At 38.1% G+C, this 24,070-nt stretch overlaps 1 protein-coding gene across 2 annotated transcripts in view; it reads right to left on the bottom strand.

Annotated features, from left to right (window-relative positions):
• DYNC2H1 (dynein cytoplasmic 2 heavy chain 1) overlaps window positions 1–24,070 on the bottom strand; it is a 395,644-nt gene that overhangs the window by 113,170 nt on the left and 258,404 nt on the right. The window lies entirely within an intron of this gene.

Genomic DNA, 24,070 nt, shown 5'->3' with positions numbered 1-24,070 from the left:
AATAGTAAAACAATTTTAAGTAACTATTGGTATTCATTACAATAAGTCTAAGCTTTTAGGATTCTATATTGATTTTAAGTTGCCATCTCAATGTTTCTTCTATATGTAAGAGTCAAATGAAAGAAGTTATAGATCAATTAGTAAAAATCAAGCAAAATAAATTCTTCTTTCCTACTTAGAGCTTTCACTTCTGTGAAAAGTGTCTGATGGCTCAGACAGTGAAGAATCTGCCTGCAATGCAGGAGACTTGGGTTCGATCCCTGGGTGGGAAAGATTCCTTGGAAAAAGGAATGGCTACACACTCTAGTATTCTTGCTTGGAAAAATTCCATGGGCCGAGGAGCCTGGTGGGCTACAGTCCCTGGGGTTGCAAAGAGCCAGACACAACTGAGCAACTTTAACTTCACTTCTGTAACTTTCAAGTTATCAGCTTCTCTGTCACCATTCTCTGGAGAAGAAAATGGCAGCCCACTCCAGCATTCCTGCCTGGAGAATCCCATGGACAGGCCATGGGGTCATAAAGAGTTGAACTCGACTGAGCGACTAACATACACACACACACACTCATTCTCATCAAAATCAATTCACTCACATCTTCAACACAGTGTATAATGGCTTCCGTTTCAATAATAAGTCTTCTTAATCATTTACTAAGAATGATCCAGGATATCACTGAGTATTCTATATATTATATTATAGATATTAGAGCAGGTGTATAAAATCAGTTAAGTATCTTTTGATGGTTCTTCATAAATATTTCAACTGAATATTAAAACTGTGCTAGCTCATTGCTTATCTGACAGAAACAAAATAAATCACCAAATCCAAACACTGTGTTTTCCTAAGCTAATATTTTATACATCAACATTTGCCGGGTATCAACTATTTTTTCTCTTTTACTTTTTGAGAAATATAAGCTGTTTTTCCTTTTTAATAGATTCTGGGGGTTCTTATACTATTAAAGTTCACAATAAAATAAGGACCATAAATCTTTCAAAATAAATGCACTAATTAACTGATAAACATACAGATTCCTGCTGTTGAACTCAAGTTCCTTCTAGAGTTTTTTATTGATTCTCTAATCTAGAAAAAATGGTGGTGATTCATTGTTTCATTTTCTTTGTTTTTCTGATAAATTATTTTCATTTGCTCTAGCTGAACCCTACAACAGCATCTAATTCATCAGCTCTGCTAGACCACAAAACATCACTAGTTGGCAGCCAGAAGAAGTGCTATTTTGACTCTGGTAACAATTCCTATCACTTATTTGTGTTTAAAATTTGTCAAACATGACAGAAAACAAAATAAGAATGCAAAGAGATGTCTAAAGGAAAAAAGGTTCAAATATTTTTCTACACATGATGTTTTTTAGAGTTGATGTTAAAAACTATTTTAAAATAAAATGTTTACCAGCCCAAAAAGGTTTTCTTCCCAGAAAAATAACATATGAGCACTGCTTTTCATAGTAACACAATTATAATATAATCTTTAATGAATAAATAGTAATGAAAAGCGAGTTCAAATGCAAAATAAAAATGCTGTATAACGAGGATGAGGTTATAACTTGTAACAACGGATCGTCTATTGTTTTTATAAAATCTGACACATTTATCTTTTTACAAAGTACAGATGATACAATATCTTTTCATTACTCATGTGTTAAACCAATTAAAAATACTTTTCTCAATGATAGTCCTTTAAAATGGTGTCAAAGGGAATGAAATTTCCCATGAAAAGCACATCACTTCTTCCATGTGCTAACCGTACTGCACAGCTCCCACCATGCTCCTGGCACGCTCCAGGGCAGCGGCAACGCTGTGGGGCCGGCAGGAGGCGCCGCCACTGCTCTCCATCGGCGCTCACTAAAAACAACAGAGACACCTCGGGAACGCCTAGGCTTCTCCTTAGCAGCTGTGTCTTTATTGCAGCATACTAAATCTTAAAATTTTATTTTTCCTTTCTTTTCGATGTTGTAAAGCACACAGAAGAATTTCTAATCTAACAACATCTTTACAGAACCTGAGAGCATGAGTTGTTGTTTGTCTTCTTTTGGCATAAATTGTTTCCCTAGTTTTCATTTCCTAATTTTCTCTTTGATTTCCTCAACTATTGATTTTACACAAATAGATTATTTTTATTTCTGTAAGTCACTTCCAGTAAAGTCCTTCTTGGAATGATAAAGAATATAGACTTTACAAATGAATACTCATTCTCAAATTACAGGTGAGAAAATGGATTTGTCAAACAAATTAAGCAAATTACATGTTTGTCTCGGGGTATATGCAGCAGATTAAATACCTGCAGAAAATTTTATAACAGTGCGATTTAAAATTATGCATAAATAAAAATATTAGTAACAAAAAAACGTTTAAAATTTATCACTGAAACGCGAGGGAAATCGAGTTTGGAAAGCGTTAAATAGTAGAGCCAAAGAGGCAGAGCGGACCTAGAGACCGGGTGGGCTCTTAAGCCAGCATTTACCCTGGGGTATCGGCCTAAGGGGCCTACAGCTTGACTGGTTTGTCTGTTTACTTTTCACTGTGAACTATTTTTAGATTTATATAAAAGTGGCAAAAATAGTACAGAAAATTCCAATTGTACACTTAACCCCTAACGATAGTAACATCTTACATAATCACAGTATAATTAACAAAACCAGGAAATTAACACTGTACAATACTATTAACTAACCTACTACAAACCATGTTCGAATTTCACCAGTTTTCCCACAGATTTCCTATTATTCTCTCAGGAAAATAACACATTGCATTTAGCTGTTATTTATCACAGCCTCACCCAAAACTGTGACAATCATTCTTTTTCCTTCTGACCTTGACACTTTTGAAAAACATTGGTCAATTACTTTGTAAAATGTCCCTCATTGAGTTCATAAGGTTCAAATTTTCAAAGAGAGAAAACAGAACTCCAGAACTTGCAATAAAAGTACTCAATAGGCTAGTTAGAAAACAAACTGCCTTACAGAGGGAAAGAGCAGGGACACTTGCTGTTTGTTATCTTGGCTTTTGGGTGATAATGTGATCTGTTTAAATACAGTGATCAAAACTCAAACTACACTCCACACACTGCATCATGAAAATTCTACAAATCAAAACTGATAGAACTACAGTGAATGAGATTCATAGAGGAAAATTAAAGCAGAAACCACTTATGTTCAAACAGAAGCATTGCTGAAAACCAAGCCAAATATAACAACTTATAAAGTTGAGAATGTAGATGGAAGAAAAGAGTAAGACCAAAATTAATAACATAGAAAACAGATATAAAAGAGATCAGATTTTTTAAAGTAACTAAAGATAATAAAATTATGAGACTTCTAACTAGATTGAATGATATATAGCTACATGATAAAATAAGAGAAGGCAAAAATGTATTTAAAATTCAAATTTTATAAGGAATATAATTAGACATGCTGTGTAGGGCAATCCAAGATGGGACAGCTCATGGTGGAGAGTTCTGACAAAAGCTGGTCCACTGGAGAAGGGAATGGTAAACCACTTCAGTATTCTTGCCTTGAGAACCCCATGAACTGCATGAAAAGGAAAAAAGACATGATACAAAGATGAAGTCCCCAGGTGGGTAGGTACCCAATACGCTACTGGGGAATACTGGAGAAGTACTACAAAAAGAATGAAGAGACAGAGCCAAAGTGATAACAATGCCCAGTTGTGGATGTGACTGGTGTGGAAATAAAGTCTGATGCTATAAAGAGCAATACTGCATAAGAACCTGGAATGTTAGATCCATGAATCAAGGTAAATTGGAAGTGGTCACACAGGAGATGGCAAGAGTGAACGTCAAAATTTTAGGAATCAGTGAACTAAAATGGACTGGAATGGTTGAATTTAATTCAGATGACCATTATATCTACTACTGTGGGCAAAAATCCCTTAGAAGTAATGGAGCAGCCCTCATAGTCAACAAAAGAGTTCAAAACAGTACCTGGGTGCAATGTCAAAAATGACAGAATGATCTCTGTTCGTTTCCAAGGCAAACCATTTAAAATCACAGTAATCCAAGTCTATGCCCCAACCACTAATGAAGCTGAATGATTCTATGAAGACCTACAAGACCTTCTAGAACTAACACCAAAAAAAGATGTCCTTTCATTATAGGGGACTGCAATGCAAAAGACGGAAGTCAAGAGATACCTGAAGTAACAAACAAGTTTGGCCTTGGAGTACAGAATGCAGCAGGGCAAAGAGTAACAGAGTTTTCCAAGAGAACGCACTGGTCACAGCAAACACCCTCTTCCAACAACACAAGAGAAGACTCTACACATGGATATCACCAGAAAGTCAATACCGAAATAAGACTGATTATACTCTTTGCAGCCAAAGATGGAGAAGCTCTATACAGTTAGCAAAAACAAGACAGAAAGCTGACTGTTGCTCAGATCATGAACTCTTTATTGCCAAATTCAGACGTAAATTGAAGAAAGTAGGGAAAATCATTAGACCATTCAGGTTGACCAAAATCAAATCCTTTACGATTATACAGTGGAAGTGACAAACCGATTCAAGATATGAGATCTGCTAGGAGTGCCTGAAGAACTATGGACTGAGAGGTTCATGACATTGTACAGGAGACAGTGATCAAGACCATCCCCAAGAAAAAGAAATGCAAAAAGGCAGGCAAAATGGTTGTCTGAGGAGGCCTTACAAATAGCTGAGAAAAGTAGAGAAGCAAAAGGCAAAGGAGAAAAGGAAAGATATACCCATTTGAATGCAGAGTTCCAAAGAATAGCAGGGAGAGATAAGAAAGCCTTCCTCAGTGATCAATGCAAGGAAATAGAGGAAAACAATAGAATGGGAAAGACTATAGAGATCTCTTCAAGATAATTAGAGATACCAAAGGAACATTTCATGCAAGGATGGGCACAATAAAGGACAGAAATGGTATAGATCTAGCAGAAGCAGAAGATATTTAAGAAAAGGTGGCAAGAATACACAGAAGAACTATACAAAAAAGATCTTTACGACAACAATGCTGTGATCACTTTCGCAGAGCCAGACATCCTGGAATGTGAAGTCAAGTGGCCTTAGGAAGCATCATTACAAAGCTAGTGGAGGTGACTGAATTCCAGTTGAGCTATTTCAAATCCTAAAAGATGATGCTGTGAAAGTGCTGCATTCAATATGCCAGCAAATTTGGAAACCTCAGCAGTGGCCACAGGACTGAAAAAGGTCGGTTTTCATTCCAATGCCAAAGAAAAGCAATGCCAAAGAATGCTCAAATACTGCCCAATTGCACTCATCTTACACGCTAAGCAAGTAATGCTGAAAATTCTCCAAGCCAGGTTTCAACAGTACATGAACAGTGGACTTCCATATGTTCAAGCCAGATTTCATAAAGGCAGAGGAACCAGAGATCAAATTGCCAACATCCATTGGATCACAGAAAATGAAAGAGAGTTCCAGAAAAATATCTACTTCTGCTTTATTGACTTAGGCAAAGCCTTTGACTGTGTGGATCACAACAAACTGTGGAAATTCATAATGAGATGGGATACCAGATCACCTTACCTGCCTCCTGAGAAATCAGTATGCAGGTCAAGAAGCAACAGTTAGAATTGGACATGGAACAACAGACTGGTTTCAAATTGGGAAAGGAGAACATCAAGGTTGTATATTATCACCCAGCTTATTTAACTTATATGCAGAGTACATCATGCGAAATGCTGGGCTGGATGAAACATAAGCTAGGATCAAGATTGCCAGGAGAAATATCAATAACCTCAGAAACTCAGATGACATCACCCTTATGGCAGAAAGCAAAGAATAATTAAGAGTCTCTTGATGAAAGTGAAAGAGGAGAATGAAAGAGTTGGCTTAAAACTCAACATTCAAAAAACTAAGATCATGGCATCCAGTCCCATTACTTCATGGCAAATAGATAGGGAAACAATGGAAACAGTGAGAGACTTTATTTTGGGGGGCTCAAAATCACTGCAGATGATGAAATTAAAAGATGCTTGCTCCTTGGAAGAAAAGCTGACCAACCTAGACAGCGTATTAAAAAGTAGAGACGTTACTTTGCCAACAAAGGTCCATCTAGTCAAGGTTACGGTTTTTCCAGTAGTCATGTATGGATGTGAGAACTGGACTATAAAGAAAGCTGAGCACCGAAGAATTGATGCTTTTGAACTGTGTTGTTGGAGAAGATTCTTGAGAGTCCCTTGGACAGCAAGGAGATCCAACCAGTCCATCCTAAAGGAGATCAGTCCTGAATATTCACTGGAAGGACTGATGATGAAGCTAACTCCAATACTTTGGTCACCTGATGGGAAGATGGGAGTCACTCAAAAAGATCCTGATGCTGGGAAAGATTGAAGTCGGGAGGAGAAGGGGATGACAGAGGATGAGATGGTTGGATGGCATCACTGACTCGATGGATATGAGTTTGAGCAAGCTCTGGGATTTGGTGATGAACAGGGAAGCCTGGCATACTGCAGTCCATAGGGTGGCAAATTGTCGAACATGAATGAGTGACTGAACGGAACTAATCTACACAAAAATATCTAGTAATCCCCAAACACGCTAAAAGCCATTAAACGTATACATATTGGAAAAAAAAATAGCTAAATCATCTTTTCTTCCAACAACAATTTACAGAAAAAGAATTTATCATACATTTCATATAATGTGTAACATTTTATATGCATACGTTATATTTTTCCATTTGTATTTGAAATAAATATGAATTCATTAGATAATATTATTTTTTTAATTTCAGCTCAAGTATTATTAATATTTCCTTTTTCAATAGCTATTTGGGTGCCTGTAAAAGTTTACTTAGCCCATATTCTCTCTTTCACTCACTCCCAGACATTGTCATCTTCCCTCTGGGTGCCTGGCTAGGTACAATATGTTTCACTGTGTTACCAAAAATATCAGGATGTAACAAATTATATTAAATCTTGCTGCTGCTGCTGCTGCTAAGTCGCTTCAGTCGTGTCTGACTCTGTGAGACCCCATAGATGGAAGCCTGCCAGGCTCCCCTGTCCCTGGGATTCTCCAAGCAAGAACACTGGAGTGGGTTGCCCTCTCCTTCTCCAATGCATGAAAGTGAAAAGTGAAAGGGAAGTCGCTCAGTCGTGTCGGACTCTTAGCGACCCCATGGACTGCAGCCCACCAGGCTCCTCCATCCATGGGATTTCCCAGGCAAGAGTACTGGAGTGGGGTGCCATTGCCTTCTCCGTAAATCTTGCTACATACTGTAAAAGGAAAACAGTAGACTAACCTGTTAAAGTGAGATAAAGGAGAAAATCCAGAGGTTTATCTTTCTAATGTTAAAATATGCAAGATAAAGGGTGGAGAATCCTTTCTCTATGCCCCTCTTGTGCTCAATAATAATATTTATGCAGGTCACATTCAAGACCAAACTGTAATTTATGTTGGTGATTTGACAGATAAGATTGCACTCAAGATCCAAAGTGAAATGTGAAGGCAATCTAACATGTCAAGTACTCACATCACCATTTTTCTCTCATATTTCTAAGCAATATATTTAAAGCCTGAAAATAAATATAAGGAGATCTCCTAGCTTTTTCAATTTTAACAAGCAAATTAAGAATGAATTTCTCATCAAAAGACATTTAAGTTTTACTAAAATTAGTTATATCAGTTTTCAAATACTGGGGTATAAATTATTTGGAGTGATGGCCTGAACACTTTGGTATAAATCATATATATCGATGTTTTATGTATAACTCTGGTTAATATTAAATAACTCAAATCTGGAATTAATCATTAGACTATATGAAATGTTTGGAACCATCTCTGCCTTGTAGAGATATAATCATGATGTTTTGTAGAGTGATAATTTTTTGTATAATCATAAATTTTCATATAATTAGTGGTTCTAACAATCCAGCTTGCTGGGGGTAAAACTGTACTTTGTTATTTTTTAGACAGACACAGAATATATGAATGCTTTACATCACATATACATACCTAAACATACAGATATAAAAGACTTCATGTTTCCTAATACTTTCATATATTTATTATGAAAAATTTATTAACTGACACTTAAACACAGTTTGGAAGTTTATTAAAAAGTAAACATGTACCTATCATATGATCCAGCCATTCACTCCTAAGTATCTGTCCAAGAAAAATAAAAGCATGTGCTCATAAAAAACAGAAAAGGTTCAAATGTTCACAACTTAACTTAATCTTAGTAGCCTCAAGCTGGAAACAATATAATGTCTTTCAAGAAGTGAATGAATAAGCAAGCTATAGTACATCCATACGATGGTCTACTAATAAGCAATTAAAAAACCCATAGTCCCAGTAAAATCACATAGATGAATCTTATAATAATAATGTTGAATGAGAAAGAAACCAAACCAAAAAGAGTACTTAACTCTCACTCTTATGTAAAACTCTAGAAAATGCAAACCTCACTCAAACTGACAAAATAGAAATCAGAGTTGCCTGGGATAGGGGAGGGAAGAGAAGACGAAGGGACTGTAAAGTGTGAGGGAAAACTTTGGGGGTGATGGAAATGTTTGCTATATTGTGATGCTCTCACAATGCAACACATGCCAAACTTCATCATAAAATCATAAAAACCAAACATGTGCAGTTCATTAAATTAACCACCATGAATTAAACACCCTCTTAAAACAACACAAGAGAAGACTCTACACATGGACATCACCAAATGGTCAACACTGAAATCAGACTGATTATATTCTTTCAGCCAAAGTGGAGAAGCTCTATACAGTCAGCAAAAACAAGACCGGGAGCTGACTGTGGCTCAGATCATGAACTCCTTATTGACAAATTCGGACTTAAATTGAAGAAAGTAGAGAAAACCACTAGACCATTCAGGTATGACATAAATCAAATCCCTTATGATTATACAATGGAAGTGACAAATAGATTCAAAGGATTAGATTTGCAAGACAGAGTGCCTGAAGAACTATGGACCTAGGTTCGTGGCACTGTACAGAAGGCAGTGATTAAGACCATCCCCAAATAAAAGAAATGCAAAAAGGCAAAATGGTTGTCTGAGGAGGCCTTACAAATGGCTGACAAAGGACAAGACACAAAAGGCAAAGGAGAAAAAGAAAGATATACAGACATGAATGCAGAGTTCCGAGGAATAGCAAGGGGAGATGAGAAAGCCTTCCTCAGTGATCAATGCAAAGAAATAGAGGAAAACAACAGAATGGGAAATACTAGAAATCTCTTCAAGAAAATTAGAGGTATCAAGGGAACATTTCATGCAAAGATGGGCACAATAAAGGACAGAAATGGTATGGACCTAACAGAAGCAGAAGATATTAGAAGGGGTGGCAAGAATATACAGAAGACCATTCCAAAAAAGATCTTCATGACCCAGATAACCACGATGGTGTGATCACTCACCTACAGCCAGACATCCTATAATGCAAGGTCAAGTGAGCCTTAGGAAGCATCACTAGAAACAAAGCTAGTGGAGGTGATGAAATTCCAATGAGCTATTTCAAATCCTAAAAGATGATGCTGTGAAAGTGCTGCACTCAACATGCCAGCAAATTTGGAAACCTCAGCAGTGGCCACAGGTCTGGAAAAAATCAGTTTTCATTCCAATCCCAAAGAAAGGCAGTACCAAAGAATGCTCAAACTACTGCACAATTGCACTCATCTCATACACTAGCAAAGAAATGCTCAAAATTCTCCAAGCCAGGCTTCAAGAGTATGTCAACTGTGAAATTCCAGATGTTCAGGCTGGATTTAGAAAAGGCAGAGAAACTAGAGATCAAACTGCCAACATCCATTGGATCATCAAAAAAGCAAGACAGTTCCAGAAAAACATCTACTTCTGCTTTATTGACTTCATCAAGTCTTTGTGTGAATCACAACAAACTGGAAAATTTTTACAGAGATGGGAATACCAGACCACCTGATCTGCCTCCTGAGAAATCTGTATGCAGGTCAAGAAGCAACAGTTAGAACTGGACACAGAACAACAGACTGGTCACAAACCAGGAAAGGAGTACGTCAAGGCTGTATATTGTCACCCTGATTATTTAACTTATATGCAGAGTACATCATAGGAAATGCTGGGTTGGATGAAGCACAAACTGGAATCAAGATTGCTGGGAGAAATATCAATAACCTCAGATATGCCAATGACACCACCCTTATGGCAGAAAGCGAAGAAGACCTAAAGAGCCTCTTGATGAAAGTGAAAGAGGAGAGTGAAAAAGTTGGCTCAAATCTCAACATTCAGAAAACTAAGATCATGGCATCCGGTCCCATCACTTCATGGCAAATAGATGGGGAAATAGTGAGAGACTTTATTATTTTGGGGCTCAAAATCACTGCAGATGGTGACTGCAGCCATGAAATGAAAAGACACTAGCTTCTTGGAAGAAAAGCTATGACCAACCTAGACAGCATATTAAAAAGCAGAGACATTACTTTGCTAACAAAGGTCCATCTAGTCAAAGCTCTGGTTTGTCCAGTGGTCATGTATGGATGTCAGAGTTGGACTATAAAGAAAGCTGAGTGCTGAAGAATTGATGCTTTTGAACTGTGGTGTTGGAGAAGACTCTTGAGAGTCCCTTGGACTGCAAGGAGATCCAACCAGTCCATCCTAAAGGAGATCAGTCCTGAGTGCTTATTGGAAGGACTGATGCTAAAGCTGAAACTCCAAGACTTTGGCCACCTGATGCAAAGAGCTGACACATTAGAAAAGACCCTGATGCTGGGAGGGATTGGGGGCAGGAGGAGAAGGGGACGACAGAGGATGAGATGGCTGGATGGCATCACCAACTCGATGCACATCAGTTTGGGTGAACTTCAGGAGTTGGTGATGGACAGGGAGGCCTAGTGTGTTGTGATTCATGGGGTCACAAAGAGTCAGACACGACTGAGCGACTGAGCTGAACTGAAGTGAACCTGAACCATGATAATCATTAAAACAATGTTTGGGAGTTCACAGAACAGGAAAGTAGAAAAGTCGACATTTAGGGCCAGTGAAAACATGGGTTATTTCAGTCAGAATAAGTAAGGAAAAGCTGACTCTTCTGGTGCACACAGAGGATGCGAATTTTCTCACTCTCCTCTCTGGCCTTGGCTCAGGAACCAGAGCTTGCCTCAAGTGCCCCTGCCTCCTTGATTCACCAGATCTGTGCTCATAGGCTGCTGCTTGTGCCTGCCATGCCTGTGCTCCAACTGAGAAGTGGGCTCAGAATATTTGCTTTTTCCAACACCTAGCTTGGAGTGACCTGCTGCCTACTATTTTTTGGAGGTAAGTACTGAAAGCTGTCTCCATTTTAACTGGGTGACAAGGTGAAGAAGACCAATAAATATCTATCACATTTATTGAAACTTTGTACAATTAATTTTATTGTGGACATTTTCAAAGATATACAGAAGTTTATTTTACTAAGAATATTTTTAAAGATACCTATCCAGATTCAGCTATGGTCAAGATTTTCCTGAACTTGCTTCTCTAATCTCTAACTTATTTTCTTTTACTTTGGCATTATTCCTTAAGTGTTTTCAAACAAATTCAAGGCCTTCCCTGGTGGTCCAGAACCTGCTTGTCAATGCAGGAGACCCATGTTCAGTCCCTGATCCAGGATCCCACCTGCCACAGAGCAACTAAGCCCATGAGGCACAATCACTGAGCACACACGCCACAACTCCTGACGGCCGCTCACCCCAGAGCTGTGCTCTGCAACAAGAAGCCCACCACTGTGACCACAGAGGGCCCCCAGTCCCACAGCTAGAGGAACACGCCCAGGTGTGGCAACAAAGACCCGGCAGAGCCGCAAAACAAGACCCAGGGCATGTTATTTATTTCTCTTATTTTTAATATGCAGCAAAAAAAAAAAAAAGAAAAAAGAATATAATCAGAACACTGTTATTTCACCTAAAATGTTAATAAAAAACCATGGGTGTATATCATACACAGCCCATATTTAAATTTCCCTGACTGGTCTCAAAAGTTGTTTAAATTGGATTGTTCAACTCAGTATCCACAGAAAAGGTATGCAGTTGTTCTGTATTTTGAGTCTCTTTAATGCAGAGGAGTCTCTACCCTTCCTCTTTTGCATGCCCTCAACTGCTGGTAAAACTGAGTTATCCTGCATGATGTCCCACAATCTGGAACGAACGGTGTCATTTATACTGTTCTTTTGCCCTCTGTGCTTTCTGTTAGGTAGAAATTACTTCTAAAGGCTTGATTAAACTCAGGTTCACTTTGCTGAAAGACTATTTGTGGAAAGCGCTCTTCACAGTGCATCACATCAGGAGGCACAGAGAGTCTGAGAACTTCCTCTTGTGATGCAAAGACTGGTCGCTGGGGACACGCGGTGAGAGTTGATCCCTCGTGCACATTTCCCCATCAATTTTCCATCTAATGGTTTCAACCTTTGATAATAATTTTCTGAATCAGTTATTAGGGTTGGTAAAATAGTGACTTTTCAACTTCTTCATTCCTTTTATATTTATTATGTAGAATTATTCAATAAAGAAAAATTTTCTGTTATCAACTTTTCTTTCATTGCCATAAAATATAATTCACAAAGGAAAGAGGAAATAATGCTTAATTCTTTCCCTTTAATTGCCAGTTTTTCAAACTAAGAGACATTTTTGTTTTTTAACTAAATGATCAATTATAGAAGTAAAAACTTAAGTATACAATATTAGTGACCTCATATTTCCTTATAAGCACTCCGAAGTAATAAATACAAAATCATTGTGTATGCTACAAAATTAAGCAGACTGATAAAGTCTCCCAATCCACTTGTTTTTGTCTTGCTGTGGTCATAAAACTCAAAATGTTACAAGTATTCAAACTTAGATTTGCTTACAGTTAGAAGCCAGAAGGTTACATATACACACTGTATAAAAGTACATCTGTATTACTTCTTTTTGCCAGTGGTGCTACTGGAAAAGCTGTAAATCATAAATGCTCCTGAGATGTGAGTTAATATATTCAAATAGAAGGATATCTGCAAGAAAAGATTATCTTAAGCTTCCTGATTTCAAAAAATGAATTTACCAGGAACTTGTGACTTCTCTAATAACTGATGCAAAACCATTTGAGTCAGGATAACTGCAGCTGCTGAGTCTGAGTAACCACAGCTGCTGAGTTCATAAAAGCCATTCAACACAACGTTGCTAAAATTATTACACTAGCAATTAATCCTCCATCTTTGGCAACAGAAAAGCCATCGTTACATTTTAAGAATAAATATAACACATTTTAAGATTTTGCTAGGAAACTACTAGTGAGTCTGTGAAAAAAATAATAAACTTTTAGAACTTCAAAGTATGGTTTTTAGAAAAAAAATAAGTGAATATGTAGCTTTAATAGAAAAATAAAAGTTACTCTTACAGAACTTCTTGTTTACAGAAAAATTAAAGCAAACAAGGAAAATGATTAATAATAACTGCTTCCACAAATTCGCTACCATTTTTGAGCAATACAGCAGCCTACTGCAATTGTTTCTAACTTGCTTCAAGTCTTCAACCCCTTGTCGATTCTCTGTAAGTCACACAGCCCCAGACTGACCTTGTCATTACCGCAGCTCACTCACGAGGCTCGGCGTTATCCAGTGCCCCCTACCCCACTGACTCTACCCACATCATACCCGCATTCTGCGTCTCCCTCACTGTGCTTCAGCCACAGCTCTCACTGTTGTCCCTCCAATTTAAACAGCAGGGATGGCCCACAGACGTGTGAAAGGATGTTCAATCTCATTAGTTATCACAGTGCAAATTAATACTACAGTGAAATACCATTTTAACTCAGTAGATTGTTAAATATGAAGACATTTCAAAATACCTAGTACTGGCGTGAATAAAGGATGTAGATATTACCTACTTCTCGTGATAGAGTAAATTAGTACAGTTACTGAAGACAGTTTGACACAATTCTCTTCCTAAGTATTAACATATAACCAAGAGAAACTCTTTCCCAGACGTTCCAGGAGACAAGCACACAAATGTTTACAGTAACAATATCTGTAATAGCCACAACCCCCAAAAGTGTGTTATATTTATACGATGAAATATTAGCTAAACTGACAACATGAACAATCTTAGAAAAATAAAGTGGAATGAAATAAATCCTAGAATATCAAACATAATATACTGTTTTATAAGGTTCAAAAATGAAACAATGAATTTTTAGGCACAAATGTGTCTATGTAAAAACATGCATGGCACACAACGATTAAAAAAGTATAAAGCTGTAAAAAAGTTGTAAATAAAAGTCTGCTCCATTAGCAGAAAGGTTGGGGGATAGGATTGAAGAGATTAATTTGATACAAGTTTCTATATCGTTGAGTCATTATTGGCTCAATTTTCATTATATCATCATGCTCTTAATGTTTACATATATTAATATTTAAAATTTAAATCTATTGTCTCTTACATGTATCAAAGATTGCATTTTGAGAGAGAAATATGTAAAAGTCCCATTGGATCATAAATCCTACGGCACATTAAGTCTTAAGAAGAAAAACAGGTTAAGGGAATAAGCAATAAGAACTGTTGAGGCAAGTGGCTGCTTTATGTAAGTGGTCAAGAAAGGCCTGTTTGAAAAGTTAACAGTTAGAGACCTGAAGGGAGTTAAGAGTAAACCAAGCAGATATCTAGGGGATAAATGCCCCAGGCAAAGGAAACAGAAGGCAGAAGCTCAAGACAAGTGAGGTGAGTGTGGCTGTCTTTGAGTGAGCAAGGAACAAAGGATTCAAAGACAAGGCAGAGAGGGAGGAGAAGGCCTGAGCAAGCAGGTGCTGGGAGACCTTTGTAATGAATGTTTTTCTTCTGAGTTAGGTGGGAAGGGATCATAGGAAAATAACCATTGCCATCACCATTCATAAAATAGGAAAATGTCCTTCCTTTTGTTAGAAGACCTTATTTTCCAGCTAGAGTTGGACTGGCCTAAAATAAGGAAGTCTTTTTCCAGAAGCCAACCCTTATTTGACCATATCTAAAATCCCCATCCTGGAGGAGAGCATGGCAACCCATTTCAGTATTCCTGCCTGGAGATTCCTCGTGGACAGAGGAGCCTGGCGGGCTACCATCCATGGGGTCGCAAAGCGTTGGACCTAACTGAGCGACCTAGCACACACACATAAAATCTCCATAGAAAGATTCAAGAGTTTGTGTAAATGTGAATTCAAATGACTTTTAAAACTTTCTGAATCATGTGGGGTATTAACCAGATGTACAAAAGTGAGAATTATTTGCACCAAACTTTCACATGATTATCTCAGATTGCTCCAGAGATTCACTGATTTCTAAAGAAATTCATGGCGTGGTTTTGCTGAAGACTACTTTAAGAACTGCACTTTACCATTTCCCTGAGTTTATTAATTCTATAAATCACAGCTTAAAATTGTTGAAGAGGAAAGTCTTAAATACCAGATTCAATAAAGAGTTTTTCTATTATAACCATGGAATCGAATCACAAACTCAGGAATACTTTTATTTATCTATTTATTTTTTGGTTTTAAATAGAAGAATGAAATTGGCAATTACCAAACTTAGGAATTCCTATGCTTAGCAACTCATTTCAGAAAAAAAATATTTCTAAAGAACTGAATTCTTGAAAACAAAATTTTCCCTTAAGGGGGGAATATAATAATATAATAATTTAAGAAACTTAAAACTAGAGTAAAATTATACACTGCTTAACAATGTATAACAATAAGAACTCAGTATCTCTCTAAACAAAGTTTTGAATAGGTTATTTCTAAAGTCTGTTCTACTAGTATAAGGCCTTAGCATCTGTTTTGTTTTTTAAATTCTGAGTTTAGAGTCAGGTAAGAAATGTGACATTGCTTTGACCAGCTTGTAAAAAAGAATATGATGTGCAGGCTTCAAGTCATTTAGGATACCAAAACGACCATACAATGACTTAACAAGTAAGATAAGAAATCTGATAAAGGACACCTATGAAAAACTCTCTGCTCACGTCATATCTAATGGTAAGAATGCTTTTCCACTAACATATGGACAAGGCAAAGTCTATTCTGCCTAATCAACATTTACTGGCAACCCCCGTCACATCTGAAAGGCAAAAATAAATAATAAATAAAATACATACAGATTGAAAAGGAAAAGTCAAGCTGTCCTTATTTGTAGAAAAGATAATTGCTTACATATAAAAAGCTAAGCGTTAGTCACTTAGTTGTGTCTCTTTGCAATCCCATGGACTGTAGCCCGCCAGGCTCCTCCGTTCATAGAATTCTCCAGGCAAGAATACTGGAGTGGGTAGTATTTCCTTCTCCAGGGGATCTTCCCAACCCAGGGATCGAACATGGGTCTCCTGCACTGCAGGCAGATTCTTTACCATCTGAGCTACCAGGGATGCGCATTAAAAGCTACAAAAGAGGTTGTTAAAAGGGTGGGATGATTTGGGAGAATGGCACTGAAACATGTATATTATCATATGTGAAATGCATCACCAGTCCAGGTTCAATGCATGATACAGGATGCTTGGGGCTGGTGCAATGGGATGACCCAGAGGGATGGGTTGCGGAGGGAGGTGGGAGGGGGGTTCAGGATTGGGGAACACGTGTACACCCATGGTGGATTCATGTCAATGTATGGCAAAGCCAACACAATATTGTAAAGTAATTAGCCTCCAATTAAAATAAGAAAATTTATATTTTAAAAAAAGAGTTTGTTAAAATGAGTAATTTAGCTTAGCAAGGTCACAGAATAACAATATCATTTAAAATCACATCAGAAAAGATAGGTAAATTCAAAAAGATCACAGAAATATATTTTAAAAGACCTAAAACTTGAGATCGATGTTTTTCTGGAACTCTCTTGCTTTTTTGATGATCCAGCAGAGGTTGGCAATTTGATTTCTGCTTCCTCTGCCTTTTCTAAAACCAGCTTGAACATCTGGAAGCTCACGGTTCACGTACTGCTTAAGCCTGGCTTGGAGAATTTTGAGCATTACTTTACTAGCGTGTGAGATGAGTGCAACTGTGCAGTAGTTTGAGCATTCTTTGGCATTGCCTTTCTTTGGGATTGGAATGAAAACTGACCTTTTCCAGTCCTGTGGCCACTGCTGAGCTTTCCAAATTTGCTGGCATGTTGAGTGCAACACTTTCACAGCATCATCTTTCAGGATTTGAAATAGCTCAACTGGGATTCCATTACCTCCACTAGCTTTGTTCGTAGTGATGCTTTCTAAGGCCCACTTGACTTCACATTCCAGGATGTCTGGCTCTAGGTGAGTGATCACACCATCGTGATTATCTTGGTTGTGAAGATCTTTTTTGTATAGTTTCTTCCATGTATTCTTGCCACCTCTTCTTAATAGCTTCTGCTTCTGTTAGGTCCATACCATTTCTGTCCTTTATCGAGCCCATCTTTGCATGAAATGTTCCCTTGGTATCTGTAATCTTCTTGAAGAGATCTCTAGTCTTTCCCATTCTGTTGTTTTCCTCTCTTTGCATTGATCACTGAGGAAGGCTTTCTTATCTCTTCTTATTCTTTGGAACTCTGCATTCAGATGCTTATATCTTTCCTTTTCTCCTTTGCTTTTCAATTCTCTTCTTTTCACAGCTATTTGTAAGGTCTCCCCAGTCAGCCATTTTGCTTTTTTTGCATTTTTACATCTGCTGGATCATTGAAAAAGGAAGAGAGTTCCAGAAAAACATCTATTTCTGCTTTATTGACTATGCCAAAGCCTTTGACTGTGTGGATCACAATAAACTGTGGAAAATTCTGAAAGAAATGGGAATACCAGACCACCTGACCTGCCTCTTGAGAAACCTATATGCAGGTCAGGAAGCACAGTTAGAACTAGACATGGAACAACAGACTGGTTCCAAATAGGAAAAGGAGTACGTCAAGGCTGTATATTGTCACTCTGCTTATTTAACTTCTATGCAGAGTACATCATGAGAAACGCTGGGCTGGAAGAAGCACAAGCTGGAATCAAGACTGCCGGGAGAAATGTCAATAACCTCAGATACGCAGATGACACCACCCTTATGGCAGAAAGTGAAGAGGAACTAAAGAGCCTCTTGATGAAAGAGGAGAGTGAAAAAGTTGACTTAAAGCTCAACATTCAGAAAACGAAGATCATGGCATCCGGTCCCATCACTTCATGGGAAACAGTGGAAACAGTGTCAGATTTTATTTTTTGGGGCTCCAAAATCACTGCAGATGGTGACTGCAGCCATGAAATTAAAAGACATTTACTCCTTGGAAGAAAAATTATAACCAACCTAGATAGCATACTGAAAAGCAGAGACATTACTTTGCCATCAAAGGTTCGTCTAGTCAAGGCTATGGTTTTTCCAGTGGTCATGTATGGATGTGAGAGTTGGACTGTGAAGAAAGCTGAGCACCGAAGAATTGATGCTTTTGAACTGTGGTGTTGGAGAAGACTCTTGAGAGTACCTTGGACTGCAAGGAGATCCAACCAGTCCATTCTAAAGGAGATCAGCCCTGGGTATTCTTTGGAAGGAATGATGCTAAAGCTGAAACTCCAGTACTTTGTCCATCTAATGTGAAGAGTTGACTCACTGGAAAAGACTCTGACACTGGGAGGGAATGGGGGCAGGAGGAGAAGGGGATGACAGAGGATGAGATGGTTGGATGGCATCACCGACTCGACGGACATGAGTCTGAGTGAACTCCGGGAGTTGGTGATGGACAGGGAGGCCTGGCATGCTGCGATTCATGGGGTCACAAACAGTCGGACACGACTGAGGGACTGAACTGAACTGAAAGCTTGAAAGATCCTCTATGTATAGGTCAGTAAAACTGATACTAATATTTTGATTCTCCTGAATTGATCTCAAGTTTCAATGTAATCCCAATCAAAACTCCAGTAAGTTTTTTTGTGTGGAAACTGACAGCAACTGATTCTAAAATTTCTATGGAAAGTCCAGTATTACCCAAAATAATATTTGAGAAGAAAAAACTTAGAGAATTTTAGATTATCAGATTTAAAGACTCACCGCAAAATTACAATATTAAGAAGTTGTTTTGACATACCAGTAGACATATAGATGGAGAAGGCAATGGCACCCCACTCCAGTACTCTTGCCTGGAAAATCCCATGGACGGAGGAGCCTGGTAGGCTGCAGTCCATGGGGTCGTTCAGAGTCGGACACGACTGAGCAACTTCATTTTCACTTTTCACTTTCCTGCATTGGAGAAGGAAATGGCAATCCACTCCGGTGTTCTTGCCTGGAGAATCCCAGGAATGGGAGAGCCTGGTGGGCTGCCATCTATGGGGTCGCACACAGTCGGACACGACTGAAGCAACTTAGCAGCAGCAGCAGACATATAGATCTACTGAACAGTATAGTACTGAGTTCATTAAATATATGGTCAACTAATTTTCTACAAAGGATCCAAAGTAATTCAATGGGGAAAACAATAAAGAACACTTACAACTCAGTAGTAAGATAACTGATAACTGAATTTTTTACAAATGTGCAAAAGATTTGACCAGACATGCATATTAAGGTTATGCATATTAAAGTTAGCATATTAAAAGTCACTCAATATATTTGTTATGAGAAAAGTATAAATTAAAACAATATTGCAATATCATTTCATATTCACCAGAATGGCTAATACTAAAAGACAGGCAATACTAGTACATTTAGAGATGAACTTTTAATACATCTCAGTAGCAGGATAATTCAGGTAAGCACTAAAATTGTCTATATATAAAATTAAAGCTAATGATCCAAAAAGATTAAAAATATCTTTATCATCCATTAAGTACTAGACAAAAAGTAGACATTAACAACAACTAGATAAAAATTAGATATTTAAGAAAGGAAACAGGATAACACATTTCACTACAAATTCATGCTATCTATTCTCACTGAACATTATCTGATGCATCACTGATTCTTTCTGAAAAAACCCTGAACACAGACACTTATCTAAACTTTTCCCACTTTCCTAAACTTCTAACCTTACACTTTAGTGAAAAGATTCAGAAAACCAAGGACATGAGAATCCTCAAATTTCTCCTCTCTGCTTCAAAACACCTCATTTTGTGACCTGTGTTCTTTTTCATCTCATCTTTAAGGAACAATTATCTTTTCTATTTTTACAAGGCTAGCATACCTGCCCAAGTCTCCTTGTTCGCATGTATCAACCCATTTCTTGCACATCCAATCTCCACCTCTACACTGGTTGCTTTAATCTCAGTCATCAAACACGTTTAAGTTGCCCATCACCTTAAAATTTGTCGTAAACCCATAGCTTACTCAAGACACATTCACCACTGATATTAACAAAACAGTATTGCGGGGATTCAGGACACTACCCCTAAATATGGCACCTTGGCATATCGGGTATTGTAAGTTACAGGCATCTGAGAAAGAGCCTGTACAGGATGGACTTTCTTCTCTTGAACAGTGATAACACCCTCAAGTGAGAGGTATCCTCACTATAATCTGGAGAAAAGGTGCATACTTATCTTTAAAGTCAGAAGGACACAGAGAAATCTTAACAAGCAGGCCATGCTAAATTTCCCCCAGCTTGTAATTCTTAGCTCATACCACTCTGTCCTATTCACATTTTTCCATGACCTTCCACCCTTCCTCAGACCTGGCCTAAAATCACTCAAGTTTAACAGCTTCTCTGTTTTCTTGTGAAGGTTCCTATGGTATGTAAAACATGAATTTGCAGGCTCTTCTCTTGTTAACTTGTATTTTCTAATAAAGTCACAGCTGAGAATCTAGAAGATTTGGAAAAAAAAATTCGTTTCCTCCCCTATAGTATTATACATACAGTTCATTCTGTACATCACATTATTTGTACTCTGGATAAAAATATTCTGTTCTCAATGGTCATAAAATATGCTAATATCTAACTCTAATCTTCAATTGAGCACTTTTGTTAATTTATCTCCACATTACTTTTTTACAACTTGTTTAAAAAATAGTGGTTACCCTACAGTTTATACTCTACACCTTTAATTAATCAGTGTCAGCCTTCAAATATTATTATACTGCTCCACAGGACTTCCTTGGTAGCTCAGTCAGTAAAGAATCTGCCTACTATGTGGGAGACCTGGGTTCGATCCCTGGGTTGGGAAGATACCTTGGAGAAGGGAATGGCAACCCATTCCAGTATTCTTGCCTGGGAAATCCAATGGACAGAGGAGCCTGGAGGGCTACAGTCCATGGGATCACAAAGAGTCAGACACAACTGAGCAGCTAACGCACATACTGCCCCACATATTCTCTAAGGAAGTTAAACTGTATACTCTAAATTCCTTCCTCCTAACTTCTGTGCTTTTGTTGTTGTCTGTTTTATTTTTACATACACTATAGACCATCAGGAGTTTGAAACTATTAATACTTTCTGTTTTAGGCTGTTAGTTATCTTTCAAAGAAATCAAAATAAAAATTTAGTTTAACTCACTTTATTCCATGTCTAGAGCTCTTCATTCGTTTGTATCGAACCAACATTCTGTCTGCAACCACAGCTCTTATGCCTGAAAAACTTCCTGTAACAATCTTGTAGAGTAAATCTGCTAGCAATAAATTCTGGTTTTATTTAAGAAAAACTTCAACGCTTCAGTTTTGAAAGATATTTTGCTCGGCACTGATCTCAGGGTTGAAAGTTTTTCATTCAGCACTTTACAGTCACTATTCTACTGTCTTCTGCCTTGAACAGCTTCTGAGAAAAAGGCAGCTCTATTACTTGTCTTTGTTCCTTTATATGTAGCGTGTCTTCTCCCCCTCTCACGGTCTTCAGTATTTCATCCTTTTGTTTTCAACAGTCTAAATATTCTATGCTTAGGTGGGCTTGTTTTTGTTGGTGTTAGTAGGATGGGGATTTATCCAGCAAGGTGCTCTTTGACCTTCATGGATTTGTGGATCCCAACTACATAATTGTTACACTGCTCCATATTATTCCACAATATTGGATGCTTTCTTCCATGGTTTTTTTCACTTTTTTCTCCTCTGTTTCAGTCTGGGTAATTGTTATTGATTTACCTTCAGTTTCGGTGATTCTCTCCACGGCTGTTTCAAGTCTATTCATTATCTTGTCAAAGACACCCTACACCTCTGTTAGTGTAGACTGTATTTCTAGCACTTCCATTTTATCAATGTTTATAATTTCCAAATCACAGTTGAAACCATCTGATCTGGCATATAAATAAGTACAACTAACAGTCTTAGGTAGACACTGTGTCCCTGGGTCTTAGAGACGTGGCCTTCTCAGAGCCCCTTCCCTCGTCCCAGCTGTAGTTCTGCACAGATTCCCGCCCCTTCCCACAGGGGTGGAGGATTTTTTCTGTTTGCCAGAGTATCTCAGAGAGGGTCTGTCTGCATTGATGATAACCTCCTGGCACTGAAATCACTGCTACTTCTTTCTTGATGGTGGAGAAGGGATGACAGCATTCTTGTTGTCCTGATTTGACTTCAGTCATAGGTGGATATTGTGCCCACAGAGCTCAGGGATGTGGCCCCTCTGAACTATAACTCAGGCATACATTCCCTTCCCTAACAGAGGGGTAGAGAGTTTTCCCTATTCCATTTTCCTAGTTGAGTTTTATTCAGTACTATAAGGTCAAGAGCAGCTTTCATCCTTCTCATTGTGTTTCTTCGTATCTCCCCACAGATGAAGGCTCCTGCCCCATGAAGTATACAGGGACAGAGTTCCAGGCCTCTCCTCCTTACCAACGGACACTCTTCTCTGCCCTTGGGCCACCCACCGCAAAGGAAGCTTTTTAAGTACTCTCACCATATAGAGGACCATGAGTAGAACTCTGTTATTTGTGGCCTTCATCCTCTACCAGCCTGCCTGTGGCCTTGACCAATTCACTAAGCTTAATTCCTACCAGTCCCTGCTTGCACCTGCTCCAGGTAGACAAGCCCTTGTATCTTATAATCACCTGTAGGCACCTGTCTTTCCTTAGATTTCAGTTCATTGTTCTGCAAACTCATCTCTCCAACAGGTTCAAGAAAAGTCATGAACTTGGTTTGGACTCTTTTATTGTAAGCATAGAAATAATGCTCTTTTCATCGCTCTGTCTGTCTCTGAGGTTAATCTATTATTGATCCTTCTTTCACTCCACGTATGGCCATAATCAACAACAAATTTTTAATATTCCCATTTATCTAATCCAATGAAAAGGCCGCCTGTTTGGTCTCAGCATCTAAATATTAATCCAGGGAAAAAATGAGTGACTTTGCTGATGTACCTCCACCAAGGATGTAAGAGAACTGTTTTCTGCTCAGTTTTGGTTTGAGGGGAGAAGGGATGTGAAAGAGATGGATGGAAAAATGGCATTGTCATTAACAGTTCTACCAAGCAAAATAATGGGATCGACAATTTCCTGAGTGCTATTTTAAGTGTATCATGTATCTGGACAGACAAAAATCAATATATGTCCCCAAAAGATACTGCCTCACCTTGGTAAACAAGGACACACACTAATGATAACAATTTAGGGACTTACTGATTAAAGAACATGATTTTAAATATTTATTTGTTTGACTGGGTCAGGTCTTAGTCGTGGCACTGGGATCTTTCACTGTGGCACATGGACTCTCTAGCTGTGGCGCATGGGCTCTGGAGCTGCTGCCTACATGCCCAGCTGCTCCACTGCATGTGGGATCTTAGTTCCCTGACCAGGGGTCAAACCCACATTCCTTTCACTGCAGGGCAGATTCCCAACCAAACGGACTATGAAACAAGTCCCAAGAACATGATTATGTTTTAATTATGTTTAGCTTTCATTTTCTCATATAAAAAACTTTTGTTTAACAAAACAAGCTGTATCAACTAGAACTTATTTCTAACAATAAAAAAGATAAAATTCAGCCATAAAAAGGACAAAATAATGCCATCTGTAGGAACATGGATGGACCTAGAGATTGTCATACTGAGTGAAGTAAGGCAGACAGAGGAAGATAAATATCATATGACATGGCTTATACGTGGAATCTTAAAAAAAAAAAAGGGGTATAAATGAACTTATCTATAAAACACAAATAGAGTTACAGATGTAGAAAACAAATTTATGATTTCCAGAGGATGATACTAGTTATCTATTTTATTATTTATAAATAAAATAGGATG

This window comes from Bos mutus, chromosome 15 (assembly GCF_027580195.1).
Source record: "Bos mutus isolate GX-2022 chromosome 15, NWIPB_WYAK_1.1, whole genome shotgun sequence".
Classification (NCBI taxonomy): domain Eukaryota; kingdom Metazoa; phylum Chordata; class Mammalia; order Artiodactyla; family Bovidae; genus Bos; species Bos mutus.
This window is presented reverse-complemented; position numbering and strand designations above follow the sequence as displayed.